We start from the raw sequence: 24,373 nt of genomic DNA, 5'->3' as shown, positions 1-24,373 counted from the left end.
CCCGAATTAACTGAACTTTCTGCATCATGAACACATCAACATGAACCCCATAAAGTTAATGTCTCCATATCTTCAAAGTAAACACAACAGCTGCCAACTCAAGATCATGGGTAAGAAAATTCTTTTTATGGGGCTTAAGCTTTCTAGAGGCATAGGCTATGAACTTACTTATCTGTATCAACACACAACCAAGACCAACTCTGGAAGCATCATAGTAAACGACAAATCCATATGAACTATTTAGCAAATTCAATACTACGACAGAAGTGAGTCAAGTCTACAACACCTGAAAACTCTTCTCACAAGAATCTTACCATTGAAACTTAATATTTTTCTAAGCCAATCAAGACATGGGGGATGTAATAAAAGAAAACCCTTTAACAAACTATCTGTAATAGCTAGCCAAACCCAAAAATCTCTTGATATCTGGTAGAGAGATAGGTCTGGGCTAGTTTCTCACTACTTTGATCTTTTGAGGGTCAACTCTAATGCCATCATCAGAAATGATATGGCCAAGGAAAGATACAGATCATAGCCAAAACTCACACTTACTGAATTTGGCGAACAACTGATGAGCTCTAAGGTTCTGTAACACAATTCTTAGATAATCTGCTTAATCATTGTCACTACAGGAATAGACAAGAATATCATTAATGAAGACTATGACAAACATGTTTAAGTACTGCTTGAACATCCTATTCATCAAGTCCATAAAAGCTGCAGGGCATTCGTTAGTACAAAAGACATAACTAGAAATTTGAAGTCACCATTTTAAGTTCTGAAGGTTGTCTTCAAAATGTCATATTCTCTGAATCAAAGCTGATGATACCTGGATCTGAGATCTATCGTAGAGAAATAATTGGAACCCTAAATTTGATCAAACAAGTCATCAATTCTGGTGAGTGGATACTTATCCTTGATTTTGACTTTGTTCAACTGATGATAATCGATACATATTTTGAGAAAATCATCTTTCTTACGTATAGACAGGACTGGACCACCCCATAGGGAAATACTAGGCCTGATGAATCCCTTATATAAAAGATTTTTCAACTCCTTAAGCCTAGTTGTAGCCACTCTACAGGGTGGAATAAAGATAGTCTGGGTATCTAGAAGATATTTATTCAAAAATCAATTTCCCTTTCGGGAGGAACTCTAGGAAAGTCTTCAAGGAACACATCTGGAAATTCCCTTACTACTAAAACTAACTCGACACTAAGGGTCTCAGAACTAGAGTCTTTGACTCAAATAAGATGGTAAAAAAATCCCTTAAATATCATCTTTTTTCTCTCTAAGATATGATATAGTCTAACCCCTAAAAGCTGAAGTACTACCCCTTCATTCAATAAATGCTTCATTGGAAAACTAAAATAGAATGAATCTATTTCTACAATTAACTAAAGTATAAAATGAGTAGAGCCAATCCATGCTGAGAATAACATATAAATCAGTTATCTCTAACTCCATGAGGTCTACTGAGGTAACTTTCTGGGATATTGTGACTGGATAGTTCCTGTATACCTGTCTGGCTACAATAAAGACACCAACTAGAGTAGACACTAAAAAGGGTTCTGCTAATGTTTTAGGGCTGACACCGAATTGACGGCTATATAAGGAGTCACAAAAGAAAGTGAAGCTCCAGGGTCTAATAAAGCATAAATATAAAGATGAAAGACCTATAACGCACCCGTAACAACGTCAGGAGAACTTTTTTGATCCTGTCGGGACTGGAGTGCATATAATCTATTTTAGCACTGACTATTGGTTGCACTGGAAGTGGCGCCCCTACTAAGTCAGGTGATCTGCTGGAGATGATGACTAATTAGACTAGCCCTGCTAGCGTAAATCCTTTCCCTTTTAAGCAACTATCAGATACTATCTGACCCTATGTCCTGGCTTGCTACACCTAAAACATACATTACTACCAGCCTTACAGATACCCTGATGAATCCTTCCATATTTTATACAAAGCAGATTGGTACAACCACTGTTTATGCTACCTTTTGACTTACAGCCTGGTGCTCTAAACCGACTGTCAGTCCTGAACTTTGGCACTGGTGTAATAGATAAAGATGGAGAAGGGGATGAGAATTTCTGACAGAACTGCAAATGGTTACCACCTTGTGACCTCGGCTGAGAAAAGTTCAAACTACCTTCCCAGGACCTTTTATTCTCTTTTGTTTTCTCCTTATGCTTCTCATTCTCAATCTGCTGTGCATGAACCATAGTCTATATAAATCAATCTCTTTAATACACATAACAGTCCTACACTCCTTAACTATACTATTAGATACACCAGTAACAAATTGACTTATTCAAGACCTATTATCAGCCACCATCGAAGGAGCATACCTCGCTAAGTGAGTGAAATTAAGAGAGTATTCATTCACACTCATATTACCTTGATTCAGATTGATGAAATCTTGAACTTTAGCTTCTCTTAACTCTAACTAGAAGAACTTGTCTAGAAAAGTTGTGGCAAACTCCTCCCACTCAACAGGCCCTACCTCATCACCCCTATCCTCCTTTCACTACTTAAACTAGGTGTGCGTAAATCTTGCAACTAACATGTAGCCAAATTTTCATTCTTATTCGACGTGACCCCCATAACATCTATCACTTTTTTAACCATATCAAGAAACTCCTATGGATTATCCACAGACTTGGATCCCATAAAAAGGGGATTCATCTACATGGAATCTCGAATCCTAATCGCAGCTACTTTTGACACTAGATTGGCTGGGGCAGCAACTCGCTGTTATTCTGAGCAGCTACTGAATGAGCTAAGGTAGTAAAAGCATCTATAAACTCGGTGTGAGAGACATTTTCATCGAGGGGATCTTTCTGAACAGATGGTAGTAAAGGCTGATTCTCGTTTCTTCTTTCATTATTTCTCTTAAGACGCATTGACTGTAAATGGAATAAAATTGAGTTAGAAAGAGAGTTTAAGTAGATATTATGCTCTTTCGCACGACATGAATACTGAAAAAAGGGAAATTTTTTCTAAAATATCTTGTAGACTCTTGTCCAAAAGTATGGCGCGCTTACACCTATGCATAAGACTCTAATTAACACAACTTTTAGACTCCCTAGGATACTTTAAAACTATGGGCTATAATACAATATTTTATCACAACCTAAGGCTACCTCCTAGTCTCAATAACGGTGCTTACGGTCACAAGTGACCACAAGATAACCCATGAACTGGTACCTACTGTAAATACTAAAGAAATATAAACATAACACCTATGTAGAAGATAAACTTAGAAGGAAATATAAATCTGAATACTGAAATACTAATTCAGTCATAGGTATAAAACATCTAATAAAACTAAAATTAACTTACTGATTGTTTAACTAATTATCTAAACATATGAATGCCTCTAAACTAACTGAGGAGTTGATAGGACAGACCCCCAACTAACTCCGACTGGCTAAATAAAATAAAATAATAAAATAACTAAATAAACATAATATGTCCTCGATGGATAAGGACTTACCACTACGGCTACTATATTACACTAGGTTGTCTAACTGCGGTAAGGAAACTGAATCTCTGAACTTATGATATTAGACATCATAGTGCAGCGAAGAGTATGCATTTGGTACTTTGAATGTACTGGTATATAAGATAAGGTTAGGTTGATATACATGGGGTACTATACATATACAATGAGAAATAACTGAATAGCTGATATAACTGAATTGTAATGCATGAAACTATAATATCTGAATGATTTTGATGCATATTAAGGCCTTAAATAAGTGACTTAGAGCCATGCTTCAAGCTCATGAAAAATAAATTATAGTGATTTGGTAGTTTTATGAGTGATTTTGATGCATATTAAGGCCTCAAATGACTTTTATCTTTTAGATAAATCAAAATATCCCTTACCGATTGAGTTCTTGGAAAGAATATTACTATAATTAACTTCAAACGAGCATAAATTTTGTATTAATAAGAGTTTTGAGCTAAAGACCCACCAACAGATAGATAATTGAATTATATTTCCAACAATACTTATTTAGCCTAAATCCAATATCAGGGTGAAAAACTATGGCCATTTTACCAGATAGGTGTTTGTCTACTGAGGTACGATGACCAAGGTGACGGACCATCAAACCAGTGATATCCATCAATACAAACCATTAACCCTAGGAAAAAAGGTAAAATTCTTGCCATATATTGATGGTTGGAGTGACGGTCAGTCACCAGAGTGACAATCCGTCATCCAGACCATCAACCAGGCCATTCATTAATTAGATGACATTTTAGATAGTGTTTTTTGCCTCTTGCCACCCTTTTAACCCCTATTTCCATTAACAAAAACAACATAAACTCCTTATTTCCCCTCAACATCAAATTAGGGTTTCCTTTCAAGATCATTCCCCAAGAACAAGCTTCAAGCCCTTCTTAAAAAAAAAAAAATTATGCTTTCCAATCTAAGAATGTTCAAGAAAAGTTAATTCTCTTTCAAGATTAAAGATTTAAGGTGTGTTTGATGTTCATTCATGGGTCCTTTTCACCCATGGAGTTCAAGAACCCATTTTTAAGTTCAAAGTTATGATTTTTACGTGTTAATGTTAATTATATCCATGAAATTTCATGAATTTCAATTATGTACCATACTTACAAATTGTTTTGGTTGTAATTGCCCTTGATATGTTCGAATGGTAATATTCACATGTTAAATCCTTAATCCATGTTTTTTTTAATATTGAAATTATGTGATTATTACATGATTTAATTATTCCCATGCTTTAACTCATGACCCTTATGTGTTTGATGAAATGCTTAGATAAATGTGTTTTGAACAATGACTACTTATGATTTCCTCAAAGTTGTATTATTGGTTCTATTGTTATTGCTATCGAGTCTTGGGAGTTCTAAATACCCAAAAACTTAGTTGTTTATTGAGTCTTAGTATCTTCAGAATTGTTGCAAATATGTTATGAGCATTATCAGTTCAGTCAATTATCATAATCAGTTAAACTTTATCAATTTAGTATTTTAAATTAGTTCAGTTGGGAGTAGGATTTAGCATTGAGCGAATGCAGGAATGACGTCTTCTTGGTCAGTCAGGTAGAGTTGTTAGTAGTAGTCCCTGTATTCCAAAACTACACATCCATCGTAAGATATGAGGAGTCACTCATCAGTTTAGGCTTGAATTCCTCTTAGAGCTCACCTATCAGTTTAGGCTTGACACCCTGGTCCTTTGGGATGTCATTTTAGTGGATCCACACAATCATTATTAGTACCCGTGGCATGGTACTGACAACCTTTCAACTGGGGTCACAGGTTGGTAGGCGGAGTTTGAGGTTGTCAAAATAGGTAGTAAGGGTGGGGTATGAATTTTTTTTGATTTTTTTTTAAAATATCTATCTATCTATCTATCTATCTATCTATATTTGGTGGGGAGGGGATGGTAAGGGGTGGGGAACAAGGGTGGGGTATGAAAAGAATTATTTTTTTTAAAAGAGGAGGGGGTTGGTTGGTAGGGGTGGGGTCGGGTAGCGGAGGAAAAGAAAAAATGTTTGATTTATTTTTTAAAAAATTAAATATTTTTTTGACGGTAGTAGATGTTTGAGTTTTGGGCTAGGGGATGAGGTAACAAAAATTTATTTTTTAAAAAAAATAATTTTTTTTGGAGGGGGTGTAGGGGTTGGCAGAGATGAGTAAGAAAAAGTTTGAATTTTTTTGAAGGGGGCGGTAGGAGTTTGATTTTTGGATAGGGGAATGAGGTACGAAAAAATTTGAAATATTTTTTTTGAATGGGGGTGGTAGGGATAAGGTAGGGGTAGGGGATTGGGGGGCGGAGTAGGGGTGGGTGATTTTGAGAGTTCTATGAATATTTCAACTTAAGAGTAAAGTCGAAAGAGAGTTTTGAAAAATGTTTTCCAAATATGTAAGCCAACCAAACATGAGATAATTGGAAAACATTTTCCTTCATACCAAACACAGCCTGAACTTCTAACTTCTATGTAATTTAACACCATAGCTGACAGTTCCTTTAATGTATCTGGCAATAGCATAAATCACTTGTTCAATGCATGAACTGAGATAAAAGGATCATAATATACAAGATATCAAGCCTAGTTGCAGTCAAATACATTAAGAAACTAATAAAACTTATATAATATGCCTCATCCACCTTTTCCTCTCCATCTTCTTTTGACAACTTCTCCTTCTGGTTCATTGGAGTACTCACAAATTTGCAATCTTTCGTATGAAAATTCTTTAGGATTTCTTGAGTATGGTTTTTAAGGCAAATGAATACATTGTCTTGTTTTTGTTTGATCTCCATTCCAAGAAATTATGCCATCAGTCAAAGGTCTATTATTTGAAAGACCATCATCATTTCTAACTTGAAATCCTCAATTAGACACACCATACTTCCTGAGACAAAAAATAAAGTGTAGAATTAGATAGGCTCTTCTTGAAGCCTTAACTTAGTAAATGATCATCTATCTGGCTATACCAAACTCTTGCTTCTTTTTTCAAACCATATAGAGCTTTATTTAGGAAATAAACCTTTTTTTTAACATGTACTACGTCTTGGATGATAATCATTATGTACATCTTCTCTTGGTTCATCCCAAGGTCGTTTAGACCCCCTACTAGACTGTTCATATCTAGTTTTTTTTACGTATAAATGTGTTCAAAGAATTCAGCATTATCTAATTCAATTACCATATTTTCATTAATAGCTGGATGTTTGGATTTATGAACCAATAATCGACATGCTTTACTACTTTTAGCATATCCTATGAACACGCAGTCCACCGTCTTAGGTCCTATCTTTACCCTTTTAGGCAAATGAACTTGGACCTTCGCTAGACACCCCCACACTTTGAAATATTACAAGTTGGGTTTCCTTCCTTTCTATTTTTCATATCTAATTGATTGTGCCTTACTATGGGCCACTCAATAGAGTATTCGGTTAGCTATAAGAATAGCTTCCCTTCACAAGTTTTGCGGTAAACCTGAACTTATAAGTAGGCATTCATCATTTTCTTTAAGGTTTGATTTATTCTTTCTACAATTCCATTAGATTGAAGTTAATATGGGACCGTAGTTTGATGGAAAATTCTATTCTCTACACATATTTTCGCAAAGAGAGATTCATATTCTCGCCCCTATCACTTCTTATGGTTTTGATCTTTTTCTCTAATTGATTTTCAACTTCTATTTTATTTTTCCTAACTGCATCTACTGGTTCATCCTTACTATTTAGCAGATCGACAAAATAATATCTAGTGCAATCGTTCATAGAAGTTATAAAATACTTTTTTTCACCATGAGATGGTGTTGACTTCATATCACAAATGTATGTGTGTATTAAGTCTAAGGGATTGGAATTTCTTTCAGCGGACTTATACGAATGCTTAGAATACTTTGATTACACACACGTTTGATATTTTGATTCATTGCACTCAAAGTTTGGCAGAATTTCTAAGTTAATCAGTTTTTGCAAATTTCTGTAATTGAGATGTCCCAATCATTCATGCCACAAATCATTAGACTCAAGATAGTATGAGGAAATTGAAATTTTATTGATTTCAACATTCGTTACATTTATTTTGAATAGGCCCTTAGTGAGGTAGCCTTTTCCTACGTACACTTGTCCTTTACTAAGTATAATTTTTCCGGTAACAAATAAATATTTGAATCTATTTTTGTATAAAAGTGATACAAAAATGAAGTTCTTTCAAAACTCTGGTACATACCGGACATTGTTCAAAGTCAACACTTTGCTTGATAGCATTTTCAGGCAGACTTTTCCTGTTCCTTTAACTTTTGTTATTGCGGAGTTGGCCAGATATATCTTCTCTTCACCTTGAGCCGGAGCAAAAGCAGAAAACAATTCCTTAATTGCATAAACTTAGTGGGTGGCTCCAGAATCCATCCACCACTCTCGAGGATTTACCATCAAGTTGCATTCAGACAGCTCGGTACACAGCTTGTCCATTCCTTTCTTAGATTTAGCCATATTTGTTTGGTCTTTCTTTTTGCCTATTTTTGGGGCACGACAATCCATTGACTTTTGGCCATTCTTACCACAGTTAAAGCATTATCCCTTGAATTTCTTCTTAAGTTGATTTCTTTCATGTCCAGCTTTCTTTCACTTTTTTCGAGTTGCTATTGTCATTTTCTACAATATTTGCCCCATTCATTGGAGACTTTCCTCTCGACCTTCTTTCTACGAATTTGTTGTCCTCTTCAATGTATAGTCTCACTATAATGTCTTCAACTGTCATCTCCTTTCTCTTATGTTTCAAGTAGTTCTTGAAGTCCTTCCACATAGGTGGTAACTTCTCTATTATTGCTGCGACTTGAAACGCTTTGTTCCCGAATAAACCTACAATAAAGTTTATGTGAACATGAAGAACATTTTTAATATGTCAACTATGATATTTATCAAAATCATACCTTCTACGAGGAGATCGTGGATGATTACTTGAAGTTACTGTAATTGAGATACAATAAACTTGTTGTCAATCATTTTAAACTCAGGGAATCTTGCAAAGAATAACTTCTTGGTTCCATCATCCTCAGTGTTGTATTTTCTTTCTATCACACCCTACAACTCTTTTTTCATCTTCATTCAACTACATACATTTTATAGTTCATCTTGGAGGCCATTTAGAACGTAATTCCTGCATAGGAAATCAGAGTATTTCCATGCCTCTATAACGACCAATTTCTCTTAGTCCAAAGTTCCTTCGGGGACCTCTAGAGCTTCTTCAAATATAAATCTTTGAAGTCATAAAGCTATAAGGTAGAAGAATATCTTGTTTTGCCACCTTTTGAAATCAACACCTTTGATTTTTTCGGGTTTCTCCGCTGGTGTCATTGCCTGGGGAGCACTCGTACGAATCATTGTGGCAATATTAGTTACTGCCAGTATTGTTGCAGTATCATGCACATGACTGTCCATAGTCATTTTCCTGTCAGAAAAAGACAGTAAATATTAGTATATGAAAATACTACTTATAAGTTGTAGCAACTTTAAACACCCCTTGTTTCTAGTTTAATAATGAAGTTTTTATAACTTTCAATCGTCAACCGAGTGATCTTTAGCTTGTGATGAAGATTTTATTTCTTCAAACCACTAGTTAAGTTCAAATGGATTAGAAATCTTAAAGATTTAATCTCCAAAAATCAAGCAATACAGATTCTAAAAATTTATTATTTCCCTAAGATTGTTATTTTTGGGTACACAAAATTTGTACTTTGGCACAACAACTTCAACACAAGAAAAATGACCTTTCAAAGAAGTATGTGAAGCAGAAAAGACCAAGTCATCTGACTTCACGGAGTGTCCTTAAGAAAATAATTCCTCTTAAGTACCCAAGGTAGCGGAATTTTCCTCCAAGGATTAAATAGCCTCACAATCTAACTGTAGTGGTACCTGAAATAATCGGATTCTCTTCAAACTCACTCAACGATTAGATGATCACATGGAGTCTTTTGGTGACAAAAAGCATTTACAAAATCAAAAAATTTTCGTATCTAAACCTATGGAAAAATGCAGGTTTATATAGCTATTAGGTGTCCCTTCTGAAAGGTGAAAATGGTTCACCGGAAAGGTGTATCCTTTCTGATCATTCATGTTTATTCATCAAATCATTAGGTCTTTTTTTGGACAGTCACAATTATCCAAATAGACATCTTTTCTCCCGAATCAGTATGTCATTTTGTCGATGGGTTGCATCCCTTCCAAAGCAACATTTCTCATTCTACAGTGGTTTCTGTACTACATGCATGCACGTTAATGGAGGAACAGTAAACTATGCATTTTTCTTCTTTGGAACCACCACAATAGCCCATACATATATCAATCTTCAATAATTTAATTCATCGAAAAGGGAAAACTTGGACTCACAGTTTTCAACCACTTCTCGTGAGTTATACTCGTAAACTATACATGAAACGCTATAAGAACCTTACTTATGGGAATAGGAAGGTGTCCACGCTCTCCTTAAAGAAAATCCGGATCTTAGCACTCGAGTCTACTAAGAACAAAACTAAGCCTTCAAGGACACAACATAAACTTAATAATTTCCATGAACTATGATGAAGGTTTCACTTAAATCTTGAAGGAATTCACTTACTTTGAGCTATAGTAGAGAGGATATTGATAAAACATTGAGAAAAAGACCCTAGAATGTGAAAGAACAATTGAAAAGAAAATTCCTAAGTGTAACGCTCCAAAAATTTGTGCTATATTTGAATCACTAAAATTTGAGGAAATTCAAACGGAGCTAGGTCAAATCATGTAAGAAAATGACAAAGTTGATGTCTAGGCATAAGTCGAGTATTCAATAGAGTTAGGAGTTGAAAATAACTTAGAAAAAGCTCTAACTAAAATGGTACCATGAATGCAGATAGGTGAACGAGTATAGTGTCTGCAGATTGGGTACCGCATGCACATCAGTTTGAGAAAAAATTGAAAATTTGTTGATGCCTTTAGGCGTCTATCAAAAACTGCAATGGAAATATAGACAACAAACTGGCAATAACATAATGTGACCACAGAATATTTAAGACGAAATAAATTAAATTATTAAAGTCCCAGGTACACTATCCGATTATGTAATCTAAATGGTGACAACCTATTAGGACCACGATTGCAGTCAGGGATTGAAAAGATACCTAGTGATAAATTATCTAATTCTGGGATTTCTAATCCTTATTCATTTTGGATGATGTTTTGACCAAGAAAACATCCCAAGGCTTCCTCTAACTCAATAAGGAGGGTCTTTACTCAGTTTCCACCCCTATTGCTACTATTAGTAGGGTTTAAGTTGGGATTGAAACCTTCAACTCATAGAATCAAGAAAGCAATTCAAGAGCTTTGAAAGGGAAATATTTGAGAGTTAATCCCTTTTATGATTAGACTATTAAATGGGGTTCATGTAGCTCATGAAAGGCCTTATTATTGATTGGTGTTACACCCTTTTTTAACTAAAAAGATTTGATTTTATGTTTGAAAGAATTTTTTATTGTAAGTGATTATAATAATGTGGATGTCCATAACTTCTTGGTGCTATTCCTCCATTACTTCTTGGTGCAATTCCTCCCTTACTTCTTGGTGCAATTTGTCCTTTAAATTTAGTAACTTCCACACCGCCACTACCTCCTCATTGATCATCATATTTATGACACCTCTTGAAACCGCCCATGTAATACTATAAATAGAGGTCTTGAGGAAGATGTTCAATACACTTGAAAGAATTATCTTATATTGTTATCTTGCTATCTTGTTCTACTATTATTCTTTTCTTGCAATTCTTGTTCTTAATATAGAAATATGTTATAGCACGACTCTACTATTTTTCAAGTTTCAATCCGTCGGGTATAATCAACTTACTTGTCTTGAATATTGTAGTTTGTTATTTTCTTTTATCAAAGTTTTGATTTTAATGTTAAAGTTACCCATGAAAAAAAATAAAATAATATAATAACATTTTTGGTGTAAATTTTTTTTTCTTTCATATTGTTGTCTAACTTCATTATTTTTATGATAGTTTTCATCATGTCAAATTTGTCGAATATTTAGTTTGTGGAAGTTGACATCTGTGGTAAAAATTACTTGTCATGGATTCTCGACGCTGAGATTCACCTAGCAGCTAAGGGTCTTAGTGCTACTATTACCCCAGATAATATAGCGTCAAGTCAGGACAATATTTCTTTATCATCTGGATGAAGCACTAAAGGTTGAATACCTTACAGTGAAAGATCCACTTGAATTATGGACTAACTTGAAGGGAAGGTATGACCACCTAAAGGACACGATACTACCTAGGGCTCTTTATGAGTGGATGCACTTACGGTTTTAAGACTTTAAAACCATTGTTGAATATAATTCTGTTGTATTAAGGATTATTTACCAATTGAAACTATGAGGGTAAACTATAAATAATGAGTACATGATGGAAAAAATACTTACTACTTTTCATACTCAAATGTGATATTACAGAAGCAATACCGTGAAAAGGGCTTTTAAAAGTATTTTGAATTGATCTCGCACCTTCTGGTGGTTGAGCAGCACAATGCCCTTTTGATAAAAAATCATGAACCTCATCCCACTGGAGCTGCTCCACTAATGAAATCAAATAAGGTACAAGCACATGACCATCCTGAAAGACGACAAGATTAGGGTCACAATAATATGCGTGGACATGGTAATGACAGGGGATGATATAATAATCATCATCATGGTGGTAACCAGAAAAGGGAGAACCAAATGATTCCTCAAAATAATCCTTCAAGAGGCAATTATTTTTGTTATGGCATAAAAGGACACTGGAAGAATGAATGTCGGGCGCCTAAGCATTTTGGTAGAATTTATCAAGAATCTTTCAAAGAAAGAGAAATGAAGGTGGGACCTCTTTTAATGCCTGAATGGAGTCACACTTGACTTTTAAAAATGATGATGAGGCAGGACCCTCACAAAAATACGATGACAATGTTGAGGCAAACTTGACATTGAAAGATGATGATTTTGATGGCCTTGATGATATAAATCATTTCAAAGTTGTAGACTTCTTTCGAGATCAAAACTAAATCTTGATCAAGAAATTGGGGAAATAAATAATGTTATTTTATTATGTTGTTTCTATTTATCATGTTTTTCCACTATGTTGTTTTTATGTTTCAAGAAAAAAAATAAGTAGTTAAGTTTTATTGTAAGATTGTGCGATTTCATATTTCTTATCATGTATTTTTATTTTGTGAAGATAATAAAATTTTTTCAATCCTCAATTGGATCGAAGATGAGTAATGGATATATGTGACTTCTTGATAGTGCTACAACTTACACTATATTAAGAGAAAAGAAATATTTCTCTAATTTAGTTATAAAAATAGCTTATGTTAATATAATATCTGATAGTACAAAGTTAATTGAGGGCTCTGGAAGAGCGACCTTAATACTACTTGGGGGAACAATATTGGCCATTGATAATACATTATATTAGAGTAAGTCTCAAATAAACTTGTTAAGTTTCAAGGTTATTCGCCAAAATGGCTATCATATTGAGACCGCAAATTAAGAAAAAGTTGAATACCTTTATATTACTACAATAAAAGATGGGAAAAAATTTGTGCATGAAAAACTACCTGCACTTTCTTCTAGATTGTATCATATAAATATTTGTTTGGTTGAATCATATGCCATAGTAACCAAAAGTTTTACAGACTCTAATAATTTTATTATTTGGAATGATTGATTGGGCCATCCTGGTTTTAATATAATGCGCAGAATTATTGAGAATTAACATGAGCATACTTTGAAGAAACAAAATATTTTTCAATCAAAGGAATTTTCTTGTGTTGCTTGTTCTCAAGGAAAGTTGATTATTAAACCATCAGTAGCTAAGGTTGGGATTGAATCCCCTGCATTTCTGAAATGTATACAAGGTGATATATGTTGACCAATTCACTCTCCATGTGGATCTTTCAAATATCATATGGTCTCGATAGATGCATCTACAAGATGGTCACATGAGTTCTTATAATCAACTCACAATATGGATTTTACGAGATTGTTGGCTCAATTAATAAGGTTAAGAGCATAATTATTAAATTATGAAATAAAGACTATTAATCTTGATAATGCTAGTAATTTTACATCTCAGTCCTTTAATGATTATTATATGTCAACTGGAATAAAAGTTGAATATCCTGTTTCTCATGTTCATACTCAAAATGGTATAGCATAATCATTGGTCAAACGTCTTTAATTAATAGCTAGATCGATGTTAATGAGGATGAAACTTCATGTTTCAACATTGGGGTAGGCTATTTTGCATCCAGCAGCACTTGTGCACATAAGGCCAATCAGTTATCATAAATTCTCTCCATTATAGTTTGTTTTTGGTCAAGAACCAAACATTTCCTATCTTAGAATTTTTGGATGTGCGGTATATGTTCTAATTGCTCCACCACAATACATTAAGATGGGACCCCAAAGAAGGTTGGGAATATATGTTGGGTATGAATCTCTTTCCTTTATAAAATATTTGGAACCTATGACAAGAGATTTTTTTATAGCAAAATTTATTGATTTTTATTTTGATAAATCAGTATACCCAGCATGAGATAGATTGGAATGCATTGTGAGTGATCCATCATCTAATAGGTACTCTAAGGAGAACGATGGGACCCTCATCTAACAGGTTAAGCCACCTTATCAACCCTCATCTAACAGGTTAGATATCTCAACCTACGCTGGCTACATAGTTCTGGAGCACGAGGATTGCTTCTAAGAATCACACCCTCTACTCGCAGGTGAGTTCCCATCCTTGGGCTCACTCGGTGCTGAATCCTACTCCCATTTGATTAGACACTGAATTAATTATACTTAACTGACTGGACAGCGATTATTGAGTTTTCCTGAGTCATGAGACTGACTGAATTCTACTAAACATGGCTTGACTGAGAGTATCTTGAAAACTGACACTGGCTCTAGGCACACAACTATGTTGTCGGGTACAAGTACCCCTAGGACTCGATAGCATAAAACTAACAAGACATGACACTTCTTGACATATAACCATAGTCAACAATCCATAATACAATCATTGGGAAATTTTATGAGGCACTTGATTATCATGGTTTGGTACATGAGTATGAAATCGTATAAACATGTCATAATTTCATAGGCTAATCTCATGAACAACCCATCAAACAATTTCAATGCATAACAATAACATGGAAGTCATTTTGAACATAAGGGTAAATCATAGGTTCATCATTTTGGTCACAATTGAGTCATAAGACATATTTTCTATTCTCTTAGGCATTTTATCAAACACCTTGCATGCATAAATATAAGCTTAGGCATGGACATTAAATTAATTTATCATGGTTGCATAAATCAACACAATTTAGTAGATTTTAATCCACATGCTAGCATAAATTAATGAAAACACATTTAACGATTCTAACTTGGATATCATACACAACAATCAGCATGATCATAATCAATCCACGACATAAACATCACAATTTATAATTTAAAATTGAATTCTTGGGCTTCATGGATGAAAGAAATCCATGAATGAACACTTGACATACTTGGGTGGATGATTTCTTGAAGATTGGTGGAGGAAAGATTGAGTTCTTGATTTGGCATTAAGCACCTAGGGTTTTCTTATTATTTGTGATTAATCTTTGAGAGAAACCCTAATTTTGTGTTGTGAAAGAATAATGAAGTTATGAGCTATGGTCTGATATAATTAGGGGTTAAAATGGGTGGAAAAGACCCAAATACCCTTTTAAAAATGACTTTAAATTGGTGAACGAGATCTGTAATGGCTCGTGCGACAGTCTATCACTGGCTCGATGGTCCATCGTTCTGACCGTCGCACGTGGACCAGAATAGGGACTCACTGCCTTAGTAGCGATGGCTTGGCGACAATCCATCGCAAGTTTGATGATCCGTCAACCTGTCTGTCGCACCTTAACCAGAAGATTGACTTATTGCCTTAGCTGCGATGGTTTAGGCAGTGGTCCGTCGCTAGATCGACGATTCTTCAACCTACCGATCGCACCTGGACGGTTCTAACAGCTCTCAGTAAAACGTCCATAACATTTTACTCTAATATCGAATTTTGACAAAATTGGTATCGTTGAAAAGATAATTCAATTTCCCACTTGATAAAAAGTCAAAATTAAGAAAATTCTATTTGGTTTAAATATAAATAATTTAGGAATTCCTCACTAACTCTTCTGGAGACTAGATTTGACTTAAAAAAGTTTGGGGTATTACAATATCTCCTCCTTGAAAACATTCATCCTCAAATGAGACTGACTGAGAGGGGCGAAACGGTAGACTGAAGCGCATCCTAAATATGAATGACTGAAACATGACTCCATGACTAACATGACTGATAAAATAAATATATATATACCATACTGAACATTTATATCTGATGCATGAGTAATTGATTCATGAATGCATGACTGAGTATGCAATAGTATTTAATACCAAGTTTATAATGGAATTCTGAACATAAAATGGATACCAAGATTGTCACTAAAATTTGAAGGTGAAACTGAAAAGCTTTAGGAGAACTTTCACTTTGAGCTAGATCTGAGTTTGCGGAGAAGATGTAAGGATACTTAGTCTGCATATCTGCTTCTACTTCCCAAGTAGCCCCCTCAATAGATTCATTCCACCAAAGAACTTTGACTAGAGGAAATTCTTTGTTCCTAAGTCTACGAGTCTGGTAGTCAAGAATTTCGACTGAAATCTCTTCATAAGAGAGGCTATTCTAAACATCTATACTCTGAATAAGGACTATAACTATTGGTTTACCTATGCACTTCTTGAGAAAAGAGACATGGAAGACTGGATGAACTGATGCTAGATCTGAAGGCAATTTGAGCTCATAAGCTACCTTGCTGAAGCGATCGGGAATTTTGAAGGGACCGACATATTGGGGGATAATCTTTCCCTTCTTACCGAATCTCTTCACTCTCTTCATGGGAGAGATCTTTAGATAGATATAATCACCAATCTCGAACTTGAGATCCTTTCTGTGCACATCTAAATAAGACTTCTGTCAGCTCTGAGTAGCCTGGAGTCGTTCTTTGATCAACTGGACTTTCTCTAAAGCGTCGTTTACTAAGTCAGGCCCTATAACTGAGGCCTTACTAACTTCAAATCAAAATATTATAGATCTGCATCTCTTACCATAGAGAGCTTCGAATAGAGCCATTCAAATACTGGAATGATAGTTGTTGTTATATGCAAACTCAATCAAAGACAAGTGGTCATCCCAACTACCCTTGAAATAAATTGCACACGCCCTTAGCATATCTTCTAAAGTCTGAATGGTCCTTTCTTCTTGACCATATGTCTGAGGTTGGAAGGCTGTACTGAGATGAACTTGGGTACCAAGACCCTTTTGAAATATTTTCCAGAAATAAGAGGTGAACTGGGTACCTCTATCTGAGATAATAGATAATGAAACACCGTGCAATTTGACCAACTCTTTGATATATAGTTTGGTGTAATCCTCGGCTGAATAAGAGGTATGGACTGGAACAAAATAAGCTAACTTGGTCATTTTATCTATAATGACCCAGACTGAATCATGCTGGTGACGAGTATGAGGCAAACCCATCACAAAGTTCATGTTCACTTCTTCCCACTTCCAAGTAGGAATACTAAACTCCTGCATGGACCCACTAGGCTTCTGATACTTTATCTTAACCTGCGGACATATAGAGCACTTAGCCATAAACTCTGCAATATCTCTTTTCATCCCACTTCACCAATAGATCTCCCGCAAGTCACAGTACATCTTAGTGGCCCCTATATGAATTGAGTAGCGCGCACCATGCGCTTCTGTAAGAATTCATTGCCTCAAGTCAGCTACACCTGGAACACACAGACGACCCCAACAACGTAGAACACCATCTCCCCCTTAAGAGAAAACCTCTAATTTCTAATCCTTGACTGACTCTTTCAGCTTGACTAGACTGGGATCTCTATCTTGCTTTTCTTTCTCCTCGAAAACTAGAGATGATTCTGAACTATTTCGAACCCATATATTACTCTCTGAAGAATCAACTTGGTGGAAACCTAGTCGAGCAAGCTGATGGACTTCTTGAGTTAACTTTTTCTTGCTTTCCTCAACATGATCAACACTACCCATAGACAGCCTACTGAGAGCATCGGCCATCACATTGGCCTTGCCCGAATGGTAAAAGACACTCATGTCATAATCTTTCAAGACCTCTAACCACCTTCTCTGACGAAGATTGAGATCTTTCTAAGAAAAGACGTACTAAAGGCTCTTATGATCCGTGAACATATCTACATGAACTCCGTATAGATAATGCCTCTAGATCTTTAAGGTAAAAACTACGGTTGTTAACTCGAGATCATGAGTAGGATAATTCTTCTCATGGGGTTTAAGCTGTCTAGAGGCGTAGGCTATGAACTTACCATGCAGTATGAGTACGCAACCCAAACCTACTCGGGATGCATCACAATACACTACGAACCCATTGGAATCATCTGAAAGAGCCAAAACTGGAGCTGAGGTAAATCGAGTCTTCAACTCTTAAAAACTCTTCTCGGAAAGATCTGACCACTGAAACTTGACTTTCTTCTGAGTCAATATGGACATAGGGGATGCGATAGAATAAAATCCATCAACAAACCATCTTTAATAGCCAACCAAACCCAAAAAACTCCTGATATCTGAGGGAGATACAGGTCTGGGCCAGTTTTTTTGCTGCTTTGATCTTTTGAGAATCAACCCTAATGTCATCACCAAAAATAATATGACCAAAGAATGCCACTGACCTTAGCCAAAATTTGCACTTACTAAATTTGGCGAATAGCTGATGATCTCTGAGGGTCTGAAGTACAATTCTGAGATGGTCTACATAATCTTTCTCACTGCGGGAGTAAATAAGGATATCATCTATAAAGACTATGATGAACATGTCCGAGTACTGCTTGAACACACAGTTCATCAAGTCCATGATAGTGGCTGGGACATTGGTACGACCAAAGGACATAACTAAGAATTCGAAGTGACCTTACCGAGTACGAAAGGCTAGTTTTGAAATGTCACATTCTCTAACTCTGAGCTGATGATAGCCTAATCTGAGGTCTATCTTAGAGAAATAGCTAGTACCCTAAAGTTTGTCAAATAAGTCATGGATTCTGGGAAATGGATACTTGTTCTTGACCGTGACCTTGTTGAGCTGATGGTAGTCAATACACATTCTGAGAGAAACATCTTTCTTGTGCATGAATAAGACTGGTGTGCCCCACGGGGACACACTAGGTCTGATGAATCCCTTATCTAAGAGATCCTTAGACTAATCTTTTAATTCATTGAGTTTTGATGGTGCCATTTTGTATGGAAGAATAGATATAGGCTGAGTATCTAGAAGAAGATCGATGCCAAAGTCTATTTCCCTTTCGGGAGAAATTCTTGGAAGATCTTCGGGAAAGACATTTGAATATTCATTCATGAATGGGACTGATTCAAGATTAAGAGTTTCAAAACTAGTGTCCTTAACTTGAACAAGATTATAGACACATTCTTTAGATATTATTTTCCATGCCCGAAGGTAGGAAATAAGTTGGCCTTTGAAAGCCGTAGTGCTACCCCTCCAATCTAGGATAGGTTCATTCAAAAATTGAAATTGGACTATTCTATGACTATAGTCGACTATGGCATAGTAGGAATGAAGCTAATCCATGCCGAGAATGACATCAAAATTAGTCATCTCTAATTCAACTAAATCTGCTGAGGTGACTTTCTAAAATATCATTACCGGACAGTTCCTGTATACCCGTCGGGCTATGATGGTTTTACCCACTAGAGTGGAGACTAAGAAGGGCTCTGCAAGAATTTTAGGACTGACTCCAAAATTAACTGCTATATAGGGAGTAACAAAAGACAAAGAAGCTCCTGGATCTAGCAAAGCATAAACATGCAAGTGAAAGATCTGTAACGCACCAGTAACCACATTAGGAGAATTTTCCTGATCCTATCGAGACTGGAGAGCATAAAGTTTGTTTGGGAATTGCCTACTAGTAGCACTGGAAGTGGCACCCTGCTGATTCAGGAGATCGAACTGAGTTGGGGAACGGTTACGATGACCTTAATATCCTAGTTGGGGACAATATCTAACTCTGTGTCTTGACTTGCCACATTCAAAGAAAACATCACTACCAGCTCTACAAGTACCCTGATGGTGCTTGCCACAAGTTTGATAAAGAAGATAGGTGTGGACACTGCTAACATTGCTTTGAGATTTAGAGCCTGGCGCCCTATCTCTATTACCATCCTTGAACATAGGAGCTGAAGCACTGGCTAAGGAAGGATTTGGAACGGATGACTTAGGATGAAACTGAGAACGATTTCCTTCCTCTGACTTAGGCTGCGCAAAGCTGAAACTACCTATCCTTGCTCTCTTATTCTGTTTCTCCCTCATCTTAATATTTTTCTCCTCTATCTACTAAGCATGAGTCATAAGCCTGGTTATGATCATGTCACTATTCAACATCGCAGACCTGTACTCATTGACCAAACTATGTTCACCCTAGAAATAAAATTACTCATCTTAGCCCTGTTATCTGCAATCACATGAGGAGCATATCTGGCTAATTGAGTAAACTTAAGGGAATACTCTTTCACTGTTATGTTGACCTGCTGAGGTTGATAAATTCTAACACCTTGTCTTGTCTTTTCTCAACTCTAGGGGAAAAAATCTATCTAAGAATGTGGTGACAAACTTCTCCCACTCAATAGACCCTGCATCAACTGACCTCTCTGACTTCCACTGATTGAACCAAGTGTGAGCAATATCCTACAACTGATATACAGCTAGCTCAGCACTCTCACTAGGAGTAACCCCCATGATGTTTGTAACCTTTTGAACTTGATTAAGAAATTTTTAAGGGTCCTCATCTGACTTAGACCCAAAAAAAAATGGAGGATTCATTCGGGTGAAGTCCCAAATTCTAGCTGCAGCTGAATTGGCCACTGGGTAGGCCAGAATGATAGCTGGTCGTTTATTCTGAGAATCAACTGACTAAGCAAGAGTAGTGAATACAGCTCTGAACTCTGCATAAGAGACATGCTCACCCATAGGATCTTTGGGCTAAGGTATTGACTGATTCTTAGTTCTCTTCTTGGGAGGCATGTTTAGTAAATGGAAGAAAAAGGGATTAAACTGAGAGATTAACCTGAGATTATGCTCACTGGCACGACATGAATACTGAAAGATGGGAAATTATTCCTAAAATATCTTATATCCTCCTACACATAAATATGGCGTGCAACACACCCATGTACAAAACTTTAATAGATACAACTTTCAGACTTCCTAGAACACTATTGAATCTTAGGCTCAAATATCAAATTTGTAATGCCCCAAATCTGGTACCCAAAATGCTTCATGGTGCTCATGACCCCGAAGGACCACAAGCTAACCCATCACTGATATTTGTACCTGTATACTGTATTACATCATGTAAAATATGGAAATAATAGACTGAAACATGCCATAAGGTTTAAAATAGATAAAACATACTATCTGAGAGTACGGTATATCAATACCAAAACATAAACTGAAATAAACTATCTAAAATACTGTAGTCTGAAAGGCTCTAAAACTGAACTATCTAAATAAGGAGTTGATAGGACATGTCCCCAACTAACTTCAATGATTGAAATAAACTAAGTAATGAAATAATAAAGAAGTGATCATGTCCTCGAAGGATGATGACTCACTACTAACTCTGACTGCTGAAGCTGGAATGCTACTAATGCTTTGGAGCTCGTACTTCTGAACCTATGGTATAAAATATCATAGCGCAAATGCGTCAGTACTATTAAATGTACTGGTATGCAAGTGAGGTAGGCTGAATGCAAGGGTTCATATGCATGAACTATGCTAATCGACTGTATAACATAAATGTGAGAATACATTTATGAATAAATGTCTGTAACTGAATTCGTAATGATACTAACTACTGAGTCTAAATACTGATAACATGAGTATTGATAACTGATACTGAGTGACTGTATCTGACAGTCTAGGTTATGAGAGAACTAGCTGAGTTTCGTACTATTTTGAGTTGATTGTATCTAACAGTCCTGAATTTTGTAGAACTATCTGAGTTCTATTATTGAGACTAAGACTGAAACTGTAACTATGGGAATTATTCATCTAACCAACATGCCCCAATTAAAGTAATGTAGCTGAGTTGGGGTCCAATCTGTAACCCCAATTAGAAAGATGTCAATACCGCGCCACTAGTAAGGACAAGCTGTAAGTAATCCCTCATTTAATAGGTACTCTAAGGAGTACGGTGTGACACTCATCTAATAGGTTAAGCCACCTCATTAACCCTTATCTAATAGGTTAGATGTCTCAACCTATGTTGGATACGTAGTTCTGGAGTGCAAGGATTGCTTCTAAGAATCACACCCTTTACTAACAGGTGAGTTCCCATCCTTGGGCTCACTCAGTGCTAATTCCTACTCCCATCTGATTAGACACTGAATTAATTATACTAAACTGACTGGACTGAGTATACTGAGTTCCGTTGACTAACAAAGTATCACTGAGATCTGATAACTAACTGAGATTACTGAGTTTTCTTGAGTCATGAGACTGACTGAATTCTACTGAACATGGCTTGACTGAGAGTATCTTGAAAACTGACATTGGATCTAGGCACACAACTAAATTTTTGGTTACAAGTACTCCCAGGACTCGATAGCATGAAACCAATAAGGCATGCATTTCTTGACACATGACTATAGTCAACAATCCATAATACAATCATTGGGGAATTTCATGAGACACTTGATTATCATTGTTTGGCACAAGAATAGGAAAGCATATAAACATGTCATAATTTCATTGTCTAATCTCATGAACAACCCATCAAACAATTTCAATGTATAATTTTGAACATAAGGGTAAAGAATTGGTTCATCATTTTGGTCACAATTGAGTCATAAGGCATATTTCCTATTCTCTTAGGTATTTTATCAAACACCTTACATGCATAACTATAAGCTTAGGCATGGACATTAAATTAATTCATTATGGTTGCATAAATCAACACAATTTAGTATATTTCAATCCACATGCTAGCATAAATTAATGAAAACACATTTAATGATTCCGACTTAGGTATCATACATAACATCAACATGATCATAATCAATCCACAACATAAACATCATAATTTATAATTTAAAATTAAATTCTTGGGCTTCTTGGATTAAAGGAATTCATAAATGAACACTTGACATACCTGGGTGGATGATTTCTTGAAGATTGGTGGAGGAAAGCTTGAGTTCTTGACTTGGGATTAAGCACCTAGGGTTTTTTTGTTCTTGGGGATTAATCTTTGAGAGAAACCCTAATTTAGTATTGTGAAAGAATAATGAAATTATGAGCTATGGTCTGGTATAATTAGGGGTTAAAACGGGTGAAAAAAGACCCAAATACCCTTTTAAAAGTGATTTTAATTGCTAAACGAGATCTATGATGGCTCGTGTGATGGTCCGTCACTGGCTTGATGATCCATCGTTTTGACCATCGTACGTGGACCAGAATAGGGACTCACTACCTTAGTAGCGATGGTCCATCGCAAGTTCAATGGTCCGTCAACCTGTCCATTGGACCTTAGCCAGAAGATTGACTTATTGCCTTAACTGCAATGGTTTAGGCGACGGTCCGTCGCTAGATCGACAATCCGTCAACCTGCCTATCACACCTTGGCAGTTCTAACAGCTCTCAGTAAAACGTCCATAACTTTTTACTTCGATACTGGATTTGGATGAAATTGGTATTGTTAGAAAGATAATTCAATTTCCCACATGATAAAAAGTCAAAATTAGAGAAATTATATATGATTTAAATATTAATCATTTAGGAAGTCATCATTAACTCTTCTAGAGACTAGATTTGACTTAAAGAAAGTTTGGGGTATTACATGAATAAACACTAAGCTTTGTATTCCATAAAAATTAGTAGACTATGATACAGTGGCATGAAGATGCGCATTCATGTGTGTCATGAACTAAAAATTACATTATATTTGAACTATGATACGTGTACACATAGATATATTCATATGTATTATGAATAAACACTAGGCTTCATATTCCATATAAACAAGCAGAAAATGATATACATGGGTGCACAGGTATACTCGTATGTATCATAGAAGTATCTGGTATAAATTTCATGTATATGTATCATCTAACATTAATTTCATGTAACCACCAGCTCCTTGACCTCACTTTTCTCCTTCTTCAACCAAAATCCAGATGTAGCCAGCCAAACTCTGATAAGGCTCCACCAAAAAGTCCAACACCATAACCCCCCCCCCCCCCCCCCCCCCCCCCTCACACACACAAAACATTCAACCATATACCACCAAAAAATCATTACCATGATGTTATACTCTTTCTACCAATAATAACCATAACTCTACCAGCTAAACCACCAGACTTATTTTCTTCTCAAGCCAGTAAACACCATAACCAAGAGTCCATACTCGTGTCGCTGGAGTAATCCACACAATTGACCCTCGACAAACTACTACCCTCATTTGGGAAAAATAAAATCAGATTCACAATAGCTTGAACTCGGCATAGGAGAGAATTGAGACTGATTTCGGGTGAACAATGGTTGTTATACAATGGCGTTGAGAGGATGGATATGTTTGGTTACGTTAATGAAAGCGGGAGCCACTAGATCTTAGATCTTAGTATGGTTGTGACTGACAATACGTAGTTGTGAGAGGTTCTTGGAATTTGATAAGAAAATATTTGAAGAATAAATAAGCATTAAAAAGGGTGA

Source organism: Capsicum annuum, chromosome 9 (genome assembly GCF_002878395.1).
Source record: "Capsicum annuum cultivar UCD-10X-F1 chromosome 9, UCD10Xv1.1, whole genome shotgun sequence".
Taxonomy (NCBI): Eukaryota; Viridiplantae; Streptophyta; class Magnoliopsida; order Solanales; family Solanaceae; genus Capsicum; species Capsicum annuum.
Note: the sequence above shows the minus strand (reverse complement) of the source record.